At 51.0% G+C, this 19,515-nt stretch overlaps 1 protein-coding gene across 19 annotated transcripts in view; it reads right to left on the minus strand.

Moving 5' to 3' along the window:
* Positions 1 to 19,515, minus strand: part of HIVEP3 (HIVEP zinc finger 3) — a 292,513-nt gene that overhangs the window by 137,462 nt on the left and 135,536 nt on the right. For 13 of the 19 annotated variants that reach the window (XR_010826516.1, XR_010826517.1, XM_066982752.1 and 10 more), the window contains one exon: positions 1,502 to 1,581. The exons of the other annotated variants lie outside the window; for them this stretch is intronic. The gene's annotated coding sequence lies outside the window, so the exon portion shown is untranslated. The remainder of the gene's footprint in view (positions 1 to 1,501; positions 1,582 to 19,515) is intronic. 19 annotated transcript variants of the gene reach the window in all.

Here is a 19,515-nt window from a genome sequence, read left to right on the forward strand (position 1 = left end):
ACAGCTAAGAGAAGAGCAATCTCCGGTGCTCAGCGACCACCGCGATGAGCATGGCATCGTGGACAGATGTGGACGGCGGGACAGGAGACACTTCCCATTGCCTCATTTGCCCATTTTGCACCACTTTATGCAGTGTAATTAATTCTGACCTCAGAAGAGTCTCATCAGTTTTGCCTGCTGTCAGTGCGTTGGGCAGGGACCCTGATGAAGTGCACTCGTTTACAAACACGTTAAAGCACATTTAAAACCCATTGTTTCTTGCTCCAGCTGCCCAAGTACTTTTTACTCAGCTCCTGGACCCATACCAAAAGTAAAAAATGACAGATTGCCAAAAAGACCAGAGACAGAGGGGTGGAAGGAGGGGTGCAAAGCGGCTAGACAGCACAGCAGATGAATACATTATCCTGCTGCCTCTAGGAACGGAGGTCAGAAGCTGGACCAGGCTGACGAAACACTTGCAAAATTAAAGGTCAGTGAGATAATGAGCTATAAGGGCTGTGGAGCAAGAAGTATTTTGCTGATGGAGGAGCTCTGAGCTCTCGCTGGAGAGAGGCTACCTGCTGCTCCCTGGGGGGCAAAATCTGCCCCCTTATATTAGTGTTGGCCCTTGGGACCAAAGACGTGGCTATGCCACACGGCAGCATCCTCCCACCATCCTCCTCTTGCTGTGTCCATCTCTCTCACATCAGCCCAGTGACTCTCAGCCCTTAACACCCCCCCAGCACACATGCCAAGCCCTGCATTGTGCCACCCTAAACGTGCTGGCGGTCAGCGTCAACGCCAGCAGCGCAGCATCTTCTCCTGGAGGGTTTTGTAAGAGCTCCATGAGCGGTATTTTCTTTCCGCAAACTTCTCTAAAGTTAGGCAAGCAGCAGCGCTAAGAAGAGCAAATCTTTACCCATAAGGGAAGAAACTTCATGAAAGTTGCAAGGTGCAGCTGCAAGGGAGAGCAGGTAAGGGAGGACAGGATTTGGGTACCTGATGGTCACGTCCTCAGCTACAAGGCACAAAAAAACAACAGCAGCCTCTGCTTCTACATATTTTATATTAGGAAGTTGCTGGTTAAAGAGCCAGAAAGAAAACCGCAGCAGCAGGGAGCAGGAGAGGTGACCTCCGCGTCTCCTGGGATCGGGCAGTTCCAGCAAGCACCCGTACAGGAGCACGGGCTGTTTCGGCTGGCTGGGCAGCTCCAAACAAGACCAATGGTACACACTAAGCAGAAATAAATACATAAAAAAAAGGACTGAAAGCATGGATCAGTCCTCGCCACTCAGAACATCCTTTTAAACAATCGGTCACCAGACACCTCCTCTTGGAATTGCAAATTCCAGCGACCGCATCACCTCAAAGGGGCGTAAAACCAGCAGGAAGCCCTGCAGACAGACGAAACCCCCAAACACCACGGCAACGGGCCCTGCAGCACACAGCTGCACACCCCGAGGTCTCCCCACGCTTCCCGAACCACGGAAGCGGGCACCGAAGCCGTGGCTGAGCCTCCTACCTGCTGGCCAGCTGCTACAGGCTCATCTCCGAATCTTGGAGGAGGCTCAGGTGCTCCTGTGGTGACCTGGGAGAGGGAGCCTGGGGAGAAACACAGGAGACCTTGATGTAAGGCGGTGATCTGAAACAAAACATCCATGCCACAGGCCCACGCATCCACTCCAACCGTGATAGTAACTTGTACGTTATTCTGCGTGTTCCCACAGAGACATCAGGGCTTTTTCCTACTCGCCCTTTTGTGTTCCTTTTCTCCAGCCCTTCTGCCACCGTTTCGGACTCGTCTTTGGTGACATTTTTCATTTTGCTGCCCCTCATTTTGCTCTCCTCGAGAGCACTGCTCTGCAGAGGCACGTTTCCGAACGGGGCTGCGGCGAGGCAGGCTGACCCGCTCCACGCTTGCTCACCGTTGCCCTTCAAGGTCAGAGCAGAGCTGCTGCTTGTGCAGCCGGGCTCATAAATGTTACATCTGAAATAGTTTTTGAAGAATACCACTGCAGGGATATTTTTTTTATTTTTTATTTTTTTTTAAACATGAAACGACTCGTTTCCAGCCGTACAAAGAGAAGGCGCAGGGGGCCTGCTGGTGATGGGCTTTGCAGCTCTTCTGAAACCAAGGACCCTGAATGGGAACCAGACCCCATCCTGACCACATCAGAGCTGGGCCACGCAGGTGGGCACAGACCCACAGCCGTGCCACAGGGCAAGTGGCTCTCGGCATGGTCGGGAACCCTGGTTGCCCTCTAACCCCAGGGCCAGCAGGGCTAAGCCTGAACAGAAATCCAAAAATCACAGCAGGTTATGGGAAGATGCTCAGGAAAAAAAAATACAGTCACTAACCTGAGTTTGGGCTTAAAACAGAACTAAAGAATAAGTTACTCTTATTGCTCTTTAGCTACTCTTATTTTTCTTTATCTCTTATTACAGGCCTAAAGAATAACTTAGCCCTATTGTCTGATTAAATTCATTTTTCTTGCTGTGCAGGAGGAAATATCTACAGACAGTTCATACTCGGAGGATTTAATGGGGCTAACACTGTTAGCCCATCCAGCAATTCTTCATAACATCTTCCTCACCGTGCCTTCTGCTGCCAGCAATTAGATTAAATAATTTTAAATCTGCATCCTTATTAGTGGCTTCTCTTGAAAACGTGTTGGCACACGCATACAGATGCACAGAAAGCTCTGTACAATGCTATTGCAAAAGCACACACAGACACACAAATGCCATGGCAGGACAGGGCTGAATGTGGACAGTCAGAATACTATATATTAGTGTGAACAAAAAGCTAAAGGCACTGGTGAAACAAAAACACCCTACTTAATTATGCCAGACAAAGAAAAAAAAATTATGTCTTCATCTTGCCGCTGTCTTGCAAAACAAAACTGATCAAATTTAGCAAGGGTAAAGGATGCAAAAGTGCTACAAAAACAGTTTAAGAACCCATAGAGGTGGTGAGTAAATGTTGATTTTACGCAGCACCATGAGCATGGATCAATTAGTTCCTGAAGCACGTGCTATAAACAAACATCCTTTTTATCCTTTTTTTTTTTTTTTTCCTAAATTCCGTTTAGGGACTTTGCTGTCCCTTTCTCAAACCTGAATTTACCTAAGGTTTCACAGCAACCTTGAAGGCCCAGGTCCGTTTCCATCCTGCTCGGTGCCTGCCCCCAGTGAACCAGCAGGGTTCCTGAAGCACCAGGACACCCCCCCCGTGCTCTCTCTCGACACACCCCCCCCAGTCTCCACGCCAAGGAACACAGAGGTGGCTGTGCCACCGTGCTCACGGGCACTCAGTGATGCTACAGAGCCCCGTATCCCGGTCAGCTTCCCAAAGGTAAACCAGGGGACATCTCTGCCCCTCTCCCCGTGATGCTGCTCTGCCAAGCTCCAGTGCCATCAGAGCCTGTCAAAAGACCCCGTCCTGCATTATTTATACCCATTCTTAAGCCCATGTGCAGCTGTTTTCTTTCCTTCCTCCTTTTTTCCTTACTCTGAGCAGTGGCATCCAGCAAGGGGGACAGTGCAGTCATCTTCCGGGGGAAGGAGACAGGTCCATCTCTCCATCTCTTCCCCTCTTGGTTGGCTTCACCCCTTTCTCACCCCCAGGAAGTGCAGGATTTACACAGTAGATCTGATGGAGTGAGTGAGGATCCCGAGGTCCCCAGGAGCGGAGGGGTGAGGACGGGGCTGCACTGCCCCATCCTCCAGTGCACCTTCACCTGGGAGGTGCAACCCTACAGGGACGAGTGCCCCTGCTCAGCAGGACCAGCCTGACCCGGGTGTCAGAGGCCACTCAGATGGGAAAGATTGCGGCACTGCCCACAAAAAGTCCCCTGCAACTGTCCCTCTGCCCCAAAGCGTAGTGGTACTGTGTTATTTGCCTGACACCAGCACCAGGAAGCTTGCCACAGGCTCACCGCTCCCTGCACCACTCAGCCCCAGGTCAGCCTCCCCCAGACCCAAAGGCTGTAGAGCCATGCCCACGCATCGCTGTCCTGGCGGATTCACCCTCCCAAGGAGCAGCAATGTGTAGGCCAGGCAAAGAAACACCCTAACATTGCCCCAATTGTTTCCAGCACCCTAACGAGCCGGTTCAGCCCACGCTCGTACTGGGTTTGCAGCCCTGTTGAGGTTACGGGTACCCGCTCCATCCCGCTGGTGATCGACGCGCTTAATTGCGTGGCCGTGAGTGCACGTGTGGGTCCCTGCAGGCATTGCTCGGGGAACGCGCGGAAAATCTGGCTCTGGCACAGTGTTGCTCTATTTTACCTTCTTTACTGCTTGAAAAACATTTGGCCGTTGCTGAAGAGAGCCAGGCTAGACGCATACATTACAGCCCGCTCCAGAAATAGCACATGCTGGCTTGCACAATTTTTGCAGCTAAAAAGCTTCCTTTCAGCTCAGCAGCCTGTCCCCGGCCATAGAGCAGCTCTGGAGAAGTCAAACCACGGCTCCGGAGCCTGCGGCTGGGGATGAATCATTTCAGGCAGGTTTCCTGAGACTGAATGCAGGTGAACAAAGCGGGAGCAGGTTTGATTTCCTCTCCCTCAGTGCCAGCGCCTGGGTATCTTATGCAAAGTGTTTAATGAGCTAATTCGTACCTTGGAGAAGAAGCTGTATGTCAAAGCTGAGTTCAGAAAGCAGAGGTGTGCGGATTTAACGCCAGGCCTGGCAAAGAGCTATGCGTATGCTGAGCAGGGCCAACCTCACACAACCTGGGTATCACACAGCCGGGTCTCAAAGGCAGGTCCATCCTCAAAGCCAGCTCAGCCCAAGGATTTTCCTTGGAATCCACCACTTTGAGCAAAATACGATGGTTTCCAATGATATGGGCTAGCCCCATCCACAGGATACATGCAGTTTGTGTTTTGGGTTGGATTCAGGCTGGGGAGCTCTGGATGAAAAGCTCCTCATTTTCTGTTAGGGGCTGAGGCCTCCAGTCAGCCGTGAGAGGTAAAGGAGCAGAGTGGAAAGCAAAACCAGCCACTGGAACAGGGCACGGTTACATCAAAGTCTGACCTTGCTGGAACCCCATCTCTGAATATGGGCAACACATCCCCCACAGATCTCCAAGTACCACTCAGCACAGTCTGGGATCATGTATGCAACCCCAAGTGCTAACGGGAGACCACCATCCCCTGCAGAGCACGACCAGCGAAACAACTGCCAACATCCCAGCCCACGTCTACAGACCCCTTCTTATACACAAACCTATCAGAAGGGCTGAAAAAAATGAATATCTCTCACGCTAATCAAAAACCACGGTTGGTCTCAGGAGCTATAAACCAGCCACTTGATCTGAACACGTGCACCACATTCATGCACCCCATCCAAGACGCTCAGCACAGCATCACTGGCATGTCCATGCTGCAGCACCTCCCCAAGGCGTCCAGCACCAGGCAGATGGAGCCAGCTCGCAGGCTGCACAGACCCATGCTGCCCACACACCCACTTGCCTGGGATTGCCATACCTCCACTTACCCAGTCGCAGCTGGGTTTTGGACTACTGCATTTCTAGAAATCCACCAAAAATAGTCAAAGGATTATTTTTTTTTTCCTCCATTCCCTCAACACAGCATCTGGGTGGAAAAAAAAAGATCGAGGGTATCCTAGACACCGGTGTGTGCACTGGGGCAATCTCAGGATCACAAGGATGTAAGGCTTCCCTTACGTCATGGGCTTGAACTTGGAATACGGCAATCCAACGTAAACTGTGTCCACTAAATCTAAACATGAAGAAAGGCAGGTCACTTTTAGGAATGACAGGGCTTCCTAGAAGATCCTGATGTGCAGGGGTGGTGGTGAAGAGTGCCAGCACCCCTGCAGGGCAGGATGCGGCCCCAGCAGCAGGCTGGGTCACGACGCGCGCAGGAAGACCGAGCGCTGCCTACAAGGGGAGAGCAGAGCTCCCTGCCCTCCTTGGGGCTGCTTTTATAGGCAAGGCTTTCAAACACAGGCCAGACGAAGAGCAGCACGCAAGGACCACCGCACACGTGCACGTCCTGCAGAACACACGCGGATTGCTGTGCCTCCCCTGCTTTCCCCCTTCCCTGTGAGAAAAGCCCCTCTTTTTTTGGACAACAACAGTGCTCAGGGTGTCACTCAGAGAAAAAGGGGAAAATAGAGAGCATTAGTATTCCGCCTGCTGCAGGGGACAAACGCCGTTGACTAGCTACAAGTACCTCAGCTAGAGCCTACACCTGTAGGGAAGGGCTTCCCAAGGCCAATACGGGGTTTTTGCTGCTCACGTCCCCAGCTCTCAGCAGCGTCTGACTGCATTAGCTCGGGTCAAAATCTTCATCTGTGATTTACTGCTGCCTGTGACACCAGTGGCTTTACCGGTGGCGTTAAATAACTGCGATGCCCTGGGGACACCCGAACCAGTAGGTTTTTTTCATCCCTTACCACCTCACCACGTCAGGGCTGGCTGGGCTCTTTCAAACACCAGAGCAGCAGGCAGAGCCTCGTGTGCCTCTCTTTTCCTAGCGAGGCACTACAGACTCTTTATTATCGTTAACCCAGACATTTTGCCTAGCACACTTGATTTAGAGCTTTTTTTTAGGAAGATTAAATAAATAAATAAATAAACCCGAAGGCAGCTGTTTGCCTCCTGGATTGCAGCGAAGCTTCGGCGCTTTGCAACCTGGAAAACGGAGTCCAGCATTTTTTTAAAAGTCCCGGCCGGTTGTTATAGCAACATATGCATGTGCGGATGCGTGTGCATGTGAAACAGACTCAGACCCAGGTTGTCACGGGCAACTGGAGTCAGCTTCGAAGTCGAACCAAACTTGCTGCCTTGCCTGGTGTCGTGCGAACGGCGCAGCCAGCTCCGACGGGGCCGGGAGCCGGGAGCTGCCCCAGCATCTCGCTGCCGGTGCCAGTTGCTGGCTGAGAGCTCAGCGCCGTCTCGCAGCTGATTCAGCTCCTTAAGAAGAGGGTAATTTTCTTTATCCTGTTTGCTTCCTCCTCCCTTGCAGGCTGCCACAGCACCTTAACCCAGCTGGGTAAGACAAGCTCATGGCTCCCTCCCAAACAGATGGCTGCAAGGAAGGTCCAAAAATAATCTAACCCGTTTGCCTGTGCATTTTGAGCCTGCTTTGCTGATTGGCAGACCCTCCGGAGACCACCAGAAGAAGCAGATGGTCAAGACATGAGATCAGAGCTGGAGACGGAGATGTCAATCAATAGGTTGGAGTGCCAGGCTCCGGGACGTGGTCGGGAGCAGGCAGCTACGGCAGCACCACGCAGGCGAGGCTGCACGGTCCCACAAGGACAGCGTGTGAGTAATGAGGCTGGCTGCAAAGTCTGGTTTTTGATTTAAAAAAAAAAAAAACACAACACATTTCACAGCCTTGTCATGCTACAAGAGTCAGCCCTTATAATGTTTTGCACCCCTGGAAGGCAGCTGATGTGCTGAGCCTCTGCCGATCTCCCCAGAAAACTCCCGTGCAGAAGCAGGCAAAAAAAATAGTAGTGAAAGAGCAATGACATGATATAGGCATTGCAGAAACAAGAGCAGGGTAAAATCTCGGGAAATCACAATCGTTGCAACTCCTCTGGTGGTAGGCTCTGTAATGAGCTTATTTTCCTGGGTTAAAAAAAAAAAAAAAAAGGGGTATATATTCAATATGTCTTTCTGGGTCTTGGGCTACCACCTAGCTGCACTGGTATTGCAGAACAGAGCATCAAAAACAAGGCAACAGCAAAATTATCCCCTTCATCCCTTCACGTAGGTTATTGGCCAAATGTCTCAGGGTGATGCAGTTCCACAGCATCCTCCGCACGGGGCTGTAATGCAAAAACTCCAGCCTGGTCCGGAAGCCTATCTGGGGTGAGGGACGCAGGCTGCAAAATGCAGTCAAACTACCGCTTGTCCAGGAATAAGCAACACGGTGAGCGGAGCACTGATCCCTTCGGTGAGGTTAAGGAACCCAGATCTATATTTCAGTTAAGTGTAAAAATAAATAAATAAATACATGAATAAATGAATAAATAAGGTGGGAGGGAATAAAAGTCTGCAAATAATTGATGGGTGTAAACACCAGATCAGAAAGAAATTATCTAGAAGGGGCACTTTGCCAACGGAGTAGGTTATGGGAAGGAGAGCTTAGCCTGAGTACTACAAAAACACGCTGCCAGAGAGAACAGACAGCGTGGGGACTGGAACACCTCCTGAGGAAGGTGGTGGAAGACCCATTAATGCATTCACCGCGAAGCTGGGCAGAGCCCTGGAAAACACTCCGTGACGCTCTGCTGAGCGCTGGCTCCTGGGAGAAGGAGCGAACCCGATCGAACATGCCTCTTCCTGCTCTGAAGTCTGGATTGTAGCAACTCCAACCCCCAGCAGAATCCTTTATTTTTTAAATCCTCCTGATTTCTTCATCCATGTTCACTTCTACAGCAAATGCCTATTCTAGCGAGAACATCATGTATGTCATCAATGGCAGCAAACAAAACCTGAAGGCAGGATGTTCGTATCCTCTATCCTGCTGTCTGGGCTTTTTCTCCCCTTTCTCCAGGGACACAGCTTGCACCAGTTTAGCAACTTTACTGCCATACTATAAGGTCCCAGACCACCCCATAGAGCTGTATGAAGTACTAACATCAGTGCCAAATAATTTCATTCTCTTTTGTGATTTACTCGCTGCATTTATTGTTGATGCAAAGTGCTGCGTTAACAAACTTGGGAACAGAAAGCCTTTCTTGTTGTAAAATTCATCTTTATGTAAAGCAACAGCACCAGGAATCCTCTCCACCACCCAACTCCTCTTACCAATGGCTCACGCCAAAACAATGTTTCAGCATCGTTCAAAAGGCACATGGGCTTTAGACAGACGTCTTCGCCAAGAAAAAAAAAAAAAGTGGCTATGTGTAAGGAATGCCCAGGCACCCCACTCCAAAATCCCGGATGTTCACATCTGAAGCATCTGCACATGTGCTTGCAGAGCTGTTTGTAGGAGCTGTCGCACGCATTCACTGTGGCTGCTGGCAGAATTGGGGCCGTGCATCCAGACAGACGGCCACTGCCGCGCCACGGCCAAGGCGCAGCTTTCCCCCCGGCTGGTGCAGCAGCCGGGGGACGGGGTCAGGTCAGAGGGGGCAGCACCGGCTCAGGTCTGGCTTAGATTTACAGCACGGGTCATGCCTGGCTATTCTGGGACATGCCGGGGGTGGCCGAAGAAGCAAAACAACACCAGCTCTCATTTCTGCCTGACGCTTGCTGCTTTTAAGGGCTTACGCTCAGCCTCCCGTAAAAGCAAATGCACAAAGACCGAATGCATCGCGCAGAGCCCGAGAAGTTTGGACCCTCTAAACCCACCCCCAGCCACACGCTTCTCGTTAGCAGCCAGACCACTATTGCACACAGCTGAGCGGGTAATTTTAGCTGTCTGCGGAGTGCCAGGAGATGACAGCATCCCCGAGGGACCGGCGGAGGGAGGTCTGCTCGGAGGCCCCGCCACCACCCCGCTAACCGAGGTCCAGCAGCCGGGTGCATCCCCCCGCACCCAGCGCCACGGCTCCTCCAGGCACCGGCAGCACTTCCAAAGACTCTTTACAAGTAAAGCTGCCGTGAATGCAGACGTTTGTTACCCCACAGCTTTATTTTTTAACCCGCGGTACAATGTTGCTGTAAGAAATTGAATACTTGAGCATTAAGTATGTGTTACAGCGCTGCCTTATACAGCAGCAAAGTGATTAATTAAAATTTACAAGAGCAATCCAAATGCCTAAACATGTTTCTTGGCGGCAGCTCCTATAACCCACTGCCAATAACATCTCGAGCTAACGACAACCCCAAAGTCAACCTCTGGGAGCCATGAAGAGCCTCTCTGAGCTAAGCCAGTCGGTAACAGGAGAAGAACGAAGAGATACGCAATTCTTCAGGAAAAACAAAGCACGTGAACACAGTAATGTCTGGGATGTTTGGCTCGCGCTGGGAGTAGCCCTATCCCAAGTCACAAATCCTGGCCGAAGCCCAGTTTTGTTATATACAGCATTGAAAATGCCATATAAAAGAGAGAAAGAGCCAAGTTCACATCCAGCGCCGCGATCCACGAGATGCTGAGCACTTCCAGCCAGCACTGAGCCGTGCCAAACACTTTGCAAAATCAGAGGCTAAATTATTCCCTGGGAGAGTTCCTTCACAAAGCTCCAGAGGATGCACATATTGATCATGCTTCTTCCCCACTACCCCCAAATCCGCCCGCTGAATATAATCCAATAACTTGATACTTTGGGTAACCTTTGAAAACCTAAAATTGAAATTTCCCACAGGCGATCCTCAAGACTAAATTAGAGCCGAGGGGTAAGACTGGGGTTAAAGCTGTTGATTTAAATGGAAAAAACAGTCAGGAAAACATCACAGTCAACTGTGGCAGGTTTACAGAGGTGCAGCCCATCAGAGCCAGTCCAGCCACTGGAAACTGGTTGCATAAATCAAACAAATGAGAGTGGAGAGACTCTTTAAAGTCCACTCTTACTGTTTTATTCTCTTAACAACAGGTTTCCCTTGCAGCATGTAAATAAATGCAAAACTTTTAGTGTGCTGAACTCAGCTACGCTGGCTGCTAGAGAAACTCCTTTTTATTTCATTATCATCATTAAATAATGTCATTGTTTTCAAAGTACACCAGTTGCTTACTGGTAATGATTTCACTGCCATGAAATAAACCTTGCAACGATGACTGCGAATCTTACTCATGGAAACACAGCTCATTTGTAACTTTACTTTAGACACTTAAATTAGCATGGATCAACTCAGCCCCTACTGGAATAATAATTTCAGCAGCAGTGTCAAAAAGCAAATGAAAAATAAAATGCCTTACTCCATGCAAAAATAATTGTGCTGTCCAACCGCTTCTCTAAAGAACCCTCTTAGCTTTCCCCCCTCCAACTGCAAATTTGTCATGGCACAAGTCCTGCACTCGGGAAGGAGATCTTTACAGATCTTTACAGCTCCCATGAACATTCGCTCCGCTTCGCCAAGTTACACACACCTGAAAATCGTCATCTGCACTTACTTGGGGCTAAAGTCTCCGGTCCCTGCTGCGCTCTGAATGCTGGGCACCGAATCCCTCCCTGCAGCCCCCGTGCCTGGTTGTGGTGGCCCTGCCCCGCTCCCCAGAATCGCCGCAGCCCCTTGGGAAAGGAGCCCCGGGCTGTAGGAGCGCGCTTGCTCGTCCTCTAGTCCCTGCTGTTTTAGTGACCCATGATAATGCCATGGCTTCTGGTGGTTATAAGCTGGAGCAATGGCTCCTATTGATCTTAAGAGCCAGGCAGATATAATTCAAAACTCGTACAAATAAGATATGGGAGAAGTTGCATAAGCACAGCTGGGAACTGAAGCCAGGACTGACTCAGTCTGGCAAATCTCCCCAGCCAGACGCATCCTGCTTGTCACAGGTTGTGCTGCCCTCCCTGCTGGACCACCTCTCCCAAAGGAGTCCTGATTTTTTTATTTTTATTTTTTTTTAACCAGTGTGCTGGGAATGAGCTGTTTAAGCTAATTAGCAAATCTGACCTGCGTTCCCCTGTAAGCTGCTCCCAGAAAGACCAGTTCACGCGGAGGGGACCCGCCGGTGCAACCAGTTAGCCGTGCAGCGGCAGCGAGCTCCGCGAGCAGGAAAGGGCAGGTTCCCGCTCCTGCAGCACTGCTTCTGTTTGCTTTTTCTTAAAATCATCGGAAGCGAGAGACGAGCTTTAATTAAAGAATGTTTATTTGTAAAGTTGAGAAATGCCAAAATTACAGCTGGCTCTACAAGCTTAATTTGTTCCATTGTGTGTATGAACAGGGTTTTATTCAGATGAAGAGGTACCTTTTGTTTTAATTTATTTTTCCTTTTTTCTTTTTTCTTTTTCTTTTTTGTTATTAAGTTTGTGCAAGTTTTACAGGACTTCTGCCTCGCTGTGCTCCTGGATGGCCAGTGAACAGGGTGGAGCAAGCCAAGAGACCGAAGCTAGCGCTATGTGATATCAGACAAGGCTGACCTATTATCTAGAGTATCTTCATGTTCTCTTCATGCAATTGCACTTAAATTGTCAGATAATCCAACTCAGATGGGAATAGTTCTCCTCCCGAGCCACAGTTCATTGTCCTTAAAAGCACCAAACCCGGGGCTGGTCAGGGAGAGGACCGCCAGTGACCGCCAGCTGCGCGGTTATGTGGTCCTCAGGCTTTGTCCCTGCCGAGCCTTTAACCCTGCAGCCACACAGACTGACCGCCGCACTGAAGTCTAGCATGGCCACCGATTTAGCAAATCACCAACCGCCCAGAGCTCAGATTTTGTCCCTGACCTCCATATTCTGTAGCAGCCTGGCTGAGCAAGCGCAGATGCGGAGATGTGACCACGAGCATGACATAAGTCCTATTACTTGGGTGTCGACACTTACAGAATTTGTCTATCCATAGCTTCAAAATCACGCACGATGTTACTAAGCATCTGCATGTCTAAACTTACGGCGGTTTTCACTGCGTTTTTGCGCATTGTTTCTTGAAACAAGGAGAAAAGCAGCTGCAAATAGGGGTGCACCTGGAGCAGGACAACCCTTCAGTAGCAGGGCAGGACATGATGGTGACAATACAGGTAAAGCCAGCGCCCTTTGGCTTCTTTGCAGGGGGTAAAAAAGGGATAAAAACCGAAACAAAACCCAATGTGTTAATGTTAGCCTTTAGAAAGCGGAGACAAGCAGGCTGGGAGCACACAAAGGGGCACACTGCCTGAGCAGGCAGGAGGGCAGAGGGGCTTGGGGTCGGATGCTGTGACCCAGAAGGGACACCAGAGCTGGAGGAGCAGCTCCCTGTCGTGGAAGGAAACCCTCAGCAAGGAGGGTAAGAGCCATCCTGAGGCTTCAGGTATTTCTGGTTTTGCCTTGATCTTGTGATATGAGTGGTGCAGATAACCTTCTGCAAGGTCCTCCCCTTTCATTTCCTTCAGTTTTCTCCCTGAAGGCCTGAACAAGAACCTAAAATACCCGGAGGGATGGAGCTCTAGGAACCCCAGACTTTAACTACCTAGCCCCAGGGGAGGCTGAGCAAAGTGGGTGTCCAGTCCTCACCCAGCCTTCTCCCGTGGGAAACAGGCAGACGCAGGGGAGCTCAAATTCAGCACCTATCTGGGTCCAGACACTGCAGCCTGATAAATAGCTGGGCAAAGAAACCTTTATGAAAGTAAACAGGAGTGGAAATTAACTTGCATTAATCTCTGAACAGTTAAACAAATACTATTTATTCCACGCTGATGGTTCATAAACGCTCACTTACAAAAGTGACGTTTGCCCTGAGGATGCTGGAAACATCACACACTAAGAAACCCTCTGTCTATCCTGCCCTGTGTCAATCTGATCCTCCCGTGCTCAGTTACTGCTCTTCAGTGTTTTGTTTTTTTCAGTAATTTCCTCCACGCTCCCAACATACCCATTTTAGTTTATCACAGCGGTGATTTTCCCTGTCTTGGTGTTTAGCAGAAGACCGATCTTGCCAAAACAGCTCAGGCTGGAAGAGACCTTAAAGACCATCTGGCTGTGACCCCCCCGGGCAGGGACACCTCCCACCAGATCAGCTTGCTCCAAAGCCTCTCAGAAGCCTCCAGTTCCTGCCCAGGAGCCCTCGGCACCCAGGGAAGCTCCCCTCTGCGCCAGGCAGGCAGGGACTGGAGGTGGTCCCTGCGGCCGCTGCCTGCCCCTCGCCGGGCGCTGCCAGGCAGGAGAGCCGTGTTGTATTTATCGCTCCCTTACTGGTACAAGGGCACCGTGTCAGGAGACCCATTTAAGCTCTATTATAACTCCTTTTGACTGACAGGCAGAAAGTAATGAGTGTCATTGCCTGAGGAAGGCCAGACGTAAAGGAAGCTCTAAATAGACCTGTCAGAGAGATGCTAAAGAGACTAATACATCAGCTAAATCAGCGCCCGATACATGAAAATCTTTTAATCTACCAGTGTTTCGATTCTAAATGTTTACCAAGGCCCAGCATCTATAATGTTGCATAGGTAATACTCTTTTTCCTTTATAAATAATTGTAATGACCCTTCTAAGTACATGTCTGGATTTCTTTTCATGAAAAACAAGAAAAAGAGGAGGAGAAAAGGAGCGGCAGGCTGCCAGGGATCCGAATGCTTCAGTAGCTGACAAAAGACAAGAGAATTTGGGCTGTTTTTTTTTTTTTTTTTTTTTCCTTTGGAATGATGAATTCACAAGTTGTTATGGGAACTGGCAGCACAGATGATGCCCCAAAGGAGCACTGAAGAATGCCTATAGGATCTGGAGGGATAATAATGTAACACAGACGGCTGTAATATGCGTGGCCTCCACCAAAACTGTGTGACAATTTGTAACCTAACACTCACAGCGCACGGTCTGTGTGCCAGCACGGACCCAGAGCCCATGCAACGCATCAGACCCAAACTATGTGGCTGGAGTCCTTGCAGGGGCAGCTCTGGCCCTCTCCCAGCCCTCCTGGCCATCAGGAGAGCATCCGTCCTTGTTTATTTACTTTGACAACACATTAATTTTCCTTCGCGCTACCTCACATTTTCCAGGACCTCTGTGCTTGCACACTACTGTATCGCTGGGGAGGGAGAAGGGAGGAGAGCTGGCATCCGCACAAGCACGTGCTGGAGATTTGAGCAGCAAGGGAGACCCGGGGGTCAGGTTTTATCTCTGCGGAAGGCAGCCGAGGCTACCAGCTCTGCACAGACAGCACGTGCACCTCTCCTTCCAGCCTCCTTTCGGGTGGTGGGAGCGAAGGTGTATTTGGAAGACGGGCTCAGACCTTCTACCCTGACTCCTGTGTGTCCCAAGAGAAAGGGATGCTCGGCCGTGTCCCACAGCCAGACCTGCTGCAGTGCCTACAGGTGGCTCGCAGATGCTTGTCCCACCGTGGAGGTGGACGAGGGCTTTTGCTGCTCCTGTCCCGGCTCTGCACACCCACAAGCCTGCTAAAAGTGTCAGGCAGGCTGAGGGTCCCCCAGCACTGGGCAAGCAAAGGCCCTCGGGTTGCTTTCCAAATGGGAAAACTTAATTTATGAACGCCTTCGTGCTCGTTTCCATTTAAAGGAGAGTTACAGCACAGGCTGTAAGGAAGAGCAGAGCTCATACTACACGGATCACATCTAAACCTAGGGGCTAACTATCGGTTAGTTGCATTGGATCTGTGGGCAATACATAAATCTACCCGTACCTGGAACTGCAGAAATCATGCCAGGTCTCAACCTCAGATAGTGTCTGTAGAACATACAACAGCATATACTACTGGCCAGATCAGGAGTACTTCCCAGTGACCCAGATGGTCCCAACAGCTGGCTCAAAGCACCACAGCCATGCAGCATCCTTGGGACGACCCCCTGTGGGAGCTCCCCACAGACAGGCCACGGTAACTTGGGGCTTCCAGAGCAAAAGCGACACGTGCGTGGCTTGACAAGCACTCAGCATGCAAACTGTTGCCATGGAAGACGCAGGATCCCAGCAGGAGTGCTGAGATGTTACTGAGCTCTGTGAAAAGCCCTGATAAGAAGTGCTACCAGCTACTCAAACCCATCAGCACGGCCCTGAGCTTGTCCCCGTGCTTTGTAACTGCAGCTTACAAGGTACCCTGAAGCTATAGGAAAATGCCAGAAGAGGTGTTCAAAAGAAGAGCGGGGCAGAGTCCCAAGTCACTGCCGCCTGCATTTGCTCGGTACTGATACCTACGAGATGGGAACTGCTCAGCGACTGGGCTCCGTTTGCAGGTCTCCGTGGGGCTGCGGTCTGGCGATAAGGACAAACCTCACCGTGCCTCCCCCGAAGCTGCCACTCACGTCTGGAAGGGAGTCCAGCAGCGCTGCCAAGGCACCTCGCAATCCGCTTTCCACAACCTCCTCTTCGCTGAGCTGTTCGTGCAAATGCCTACAAGCCTCCTGACGGCACGCCAGGCTGCGGCCGGCCGCGTTCCCCCAGCCCGCTCTCGCCGCCCATGCGCGGCCGGGCAGGGGCAGCCCGCGGGGAGCCGCGGCACCAACCCGCCCTCCACATCCCACACCTGCAGCGGGGCCTGCCCAGGACACGCTCCCCGGATTTATGCCCGGAGTGTATTTATACACAGGCTATAAATAAAGCGCGTGCCTTGCCAGTCGGCCCTACTCCGGCGTTCACCTCTTCCGTTCACCTGCCCGTTGGAGTCCATCAGCCCGTGCTGTTTTTCCAGCTGCCCTTTCGGCCTGTGCCAGGAGAGGGCTCTTGGTCAACTTCTCCTTTGTAACCTTCAGCACACCAAAAGTGGTCAACTGCATCAAGTGAGCACAAAATAAAACATTCTCTGCACCAAAAGCTTGCAGGAGCCACTCTAAGGAGCCCCGGTACTTGTACAGAGGAGAGAATAACTGGTGATTCTCTGTGTGTGCGCCGAAAGACCTTTCCTGAAAGTTGGGGGAACCAGAGAACTGAGGGGTTTTAACGCAGTGCCTGCAGTTTGCATTTATCTAGTGATTTTCTGGAACCTCTTGCCAAATGTCTGGCTGTGCTCTTCCAGAAGGTAATAAAAAGCCTGCACCATGCCTCCTCTGCAGAACTACTTAATGGGGTTGGGAGGTTTGCTCTCGATTTCATATCAATTCCAAGCAAGAAGGGTGCACGTTCTCAGTATGTGCTTTGCTTTCCTCTTCGTCCAAGCCACCGAGCCCTGCTCTGCCCTCCACCTGCAGACCCAGCTCTCCCCTAAAACGTCCTGCACTGCCTGCGGCTGGGTGCACATCGCGCTGCCCTCCCCTCCGGCCCCTTCTTCCTCCTGAATGTGGCCCCCCCAGCTCAGCCAAAATATTCCAGCCTTCCCCCTGCATTGCACCAGCACAACCTGCCTGGCTCGCAGCTCCACTGCCCTTCCACACGTGCTCTCCACCGCTTGTGTTTCAGTCCCTCCGGTTCCCCAGAAAGAGGGAAAAAAAAAATAAAAAAAGAGATGTGGGGGGGAGCCCTTTCCAGATGGGGTTCACAGATGTCACAAATTGCCCACACCCCTCCTGCCTTCAACGAAAGTTTGAGGAAACTTGGCAGAGCACAGGTATCACCTATAAACTACGGTCTGCAGAGTAAGAACCATCCCAGACCGGGAAGCTTCCTCTGCCACGTGAAACTGTCGTGCTCACCCTCATCTGCCTCACCCGGGGCACTTCAGGTTCAGGGGGGTCACGCTTCAGGGCAGCCAGCTCTTCCCTGCTCCATGCTGGTTTTCTGATGTCTTGAGATGTGGAAGTCAGCAAAGAGGGAGTCCCTGTGCCGCACGACAACCCCCGCTGCTCTGGTTGATGCTGGACTTGAAGCACTCACAACAACCGCCTCGCAGCCCTCCCTCCAAGCCATCTCACCAAGGCAGGTTTCCCAATAGATCCACCGTCCTCAGGCAGGAAAACAAGCTCTTGCCATGCTTTCTACCTTTTGCTCCTACCCGAACTCGAGAGCTTGCGACGAGAGCCAGCGATCACGAATGGTATCAACCTTAAATCAGCATCCGTCTGTCGCAGCTCCATGGGAGCGTGTTGGACGTGCTCCCCGCACCAATATTTCTCAGGACCTGGATCAATTCCCCCCGTAGTCCTCAGACCTCAGTCTGGAGGGAAAGGGTAAGCATAGAAAAGCAAACAACGTTTGCTCTTTTTTGGAAATCTTATCTTTAGGCATCTTCCTTACCAAAATCTTTTCTGCATACACAAGGGTTCACCACATTGGCCTGCTACTGTGCCTTTGGACGTGTCGGATGTAAAAGGATAAGAGGCAGAGCCACCGCAGGGGAAGGAAGGGACACGGGTCATTTCCACCCATACTGGAAATCTCAGGCTTACCCAGATACTGTTTCATCCCCACACGTGAGGCTCTACCCAAGCATGTCAGGATTTTTTTACGTGGGCAATTTACCACTAGAGACAGTAGTCAGCGAAAGAATATTAAACTATGTACAGAGGAAAATACAGTGGTCTGCTTCAGAAAGCAGCCTGGCCCTTGAGAGTCAGGACACTAACAAGGAATTTAAATGCTTCCTCTTGAACGGAGTGCATGCTGCTATAGAGGACAGCCATGTGTCACTGTGGGTACTGACCCCCTCTTAATTACACCTGCTGCACGCGACAGGTAATGAAGTAAAAGGGACAGAGAGGCAGCTCATAAATCCCTTCCTTTATCAGTACGGGTGCCACACGTGAAGCGTACCGCAAGAAAGAGCAGAGAGCTGGGACCCTGCGTGCAGTACGCAATTTGCTCCCATCAACACCCCGCTCGTCCACAAGGAAACTTGGACTTTCCCTCGGGAAGGCGCGCCGAGCGCGCGCTGCCAGCACCGCTTCCTGCCCAGCCCGCGCGAGCAGCCCGAGCAGCCGCTCCCGGTGCCGCAGCGGTGCCCCCGCCACGTGCAGCCCGGGTTTGTATTTCTTCCAAAAACTAAGCACAAAGGAGGACAGGCAGGCTTCCATCTGACTTTTATCGAAGCCTGGATGAAGGAAGACTTTCAACGCTGCCTTCCAAGCAGCCCTTTGTAGGGATGGGAGGATGGGTAAAAATAACTTGTAATTAGAGTCTAATGAATCAGCACCAGTTGTCTAGCCAACAGTGCATCAGCTCCCATGTGCTAGTTAATCGCCTGATATTCTTTTCATCATGCAAGAGCAGCACACTGGAGAATTCATGCTCGCTGCCCCCACAAATGTTTTTCCTTACGCTTGCAGTGCAGGCTCAAACTCCGTTTCACCCCGGAGAGAAACAGGACATGACTTTACCAGACGAGGAAGTCCAAGAAGCCGGCAAACTCGCCCAGCTTTTGGGGCTGATGCACCTGGAAGAGCATGAAAGCGCCTGCAGCTCACCCTGTTTTACCCATTTGTGGGGTTTTGCTGCAGCCAAGAATTGAGCTTCGTAAGCAAGGCCAAGCGTTCTCTGTGGCACAGCAGGAATAAATTCAAACCACCCCAAAATTCCTTGGCAGCGAGCCCCAGGCTTCACGGCTGCATTAATTCAGCGCGCTTCCATCAAATGCTGCTCGTTCCCACCCCGCCTCCCCGCGTACGCGCAGGACTTGGTCCCGTTGTGTTACGGGACGCGGTTCTGCGGGAAAGGAAAGTGCCGCGGCATGCTCCGCGGCGGGGGAAATCATGAAATGCCCGGGCTCTGCTTTTGAAGCTCGCATCAGCTCAGAAGAACATTTTGACTCGACAACGTGTCTGCCGGCTCCAGCGGCAGGGACCGACGCTGCCGCTCAGCAGAAGTGACATGCAGATGAGAGGCTTTTTTTCCAGCAGATAAAATGATGAGTGCTCCACGATGTGGGAATAAAATCCCTTTGCTGAGGGCTGCTGAGCGAATTTGCAAAGTTTGCAAGGAGAAAAAGATTTTTTTTTGTTCTAACTGCGTACTCCTGAGATATGAAAATTTAGCTTGATTTTTTTTCTTCTTGCATCTTAATAAAGTTCGTATTAAAGACCATTTCTAAATCCTTCATTTAGCGTGTGGTTTCAACTAGGCAGAGGAGAAAACTGATTTTCAGCTTAGAGCACAATC

This window comes from Anser cygnoides, chromosome 24 (assembly GCF_040182565.1).
Source record: "Anser cygnoides isolate HZ-2024a breed goose chromosome 24, Taihu_goose_T2T_genome, whole genome shotgun sequence".
Classification (NCBI taxonomy): Eukaryota; Metazoa; Chordata; class Aves; order Anseriformes; family Anatidae; genus Anser; species Anser cygnoides.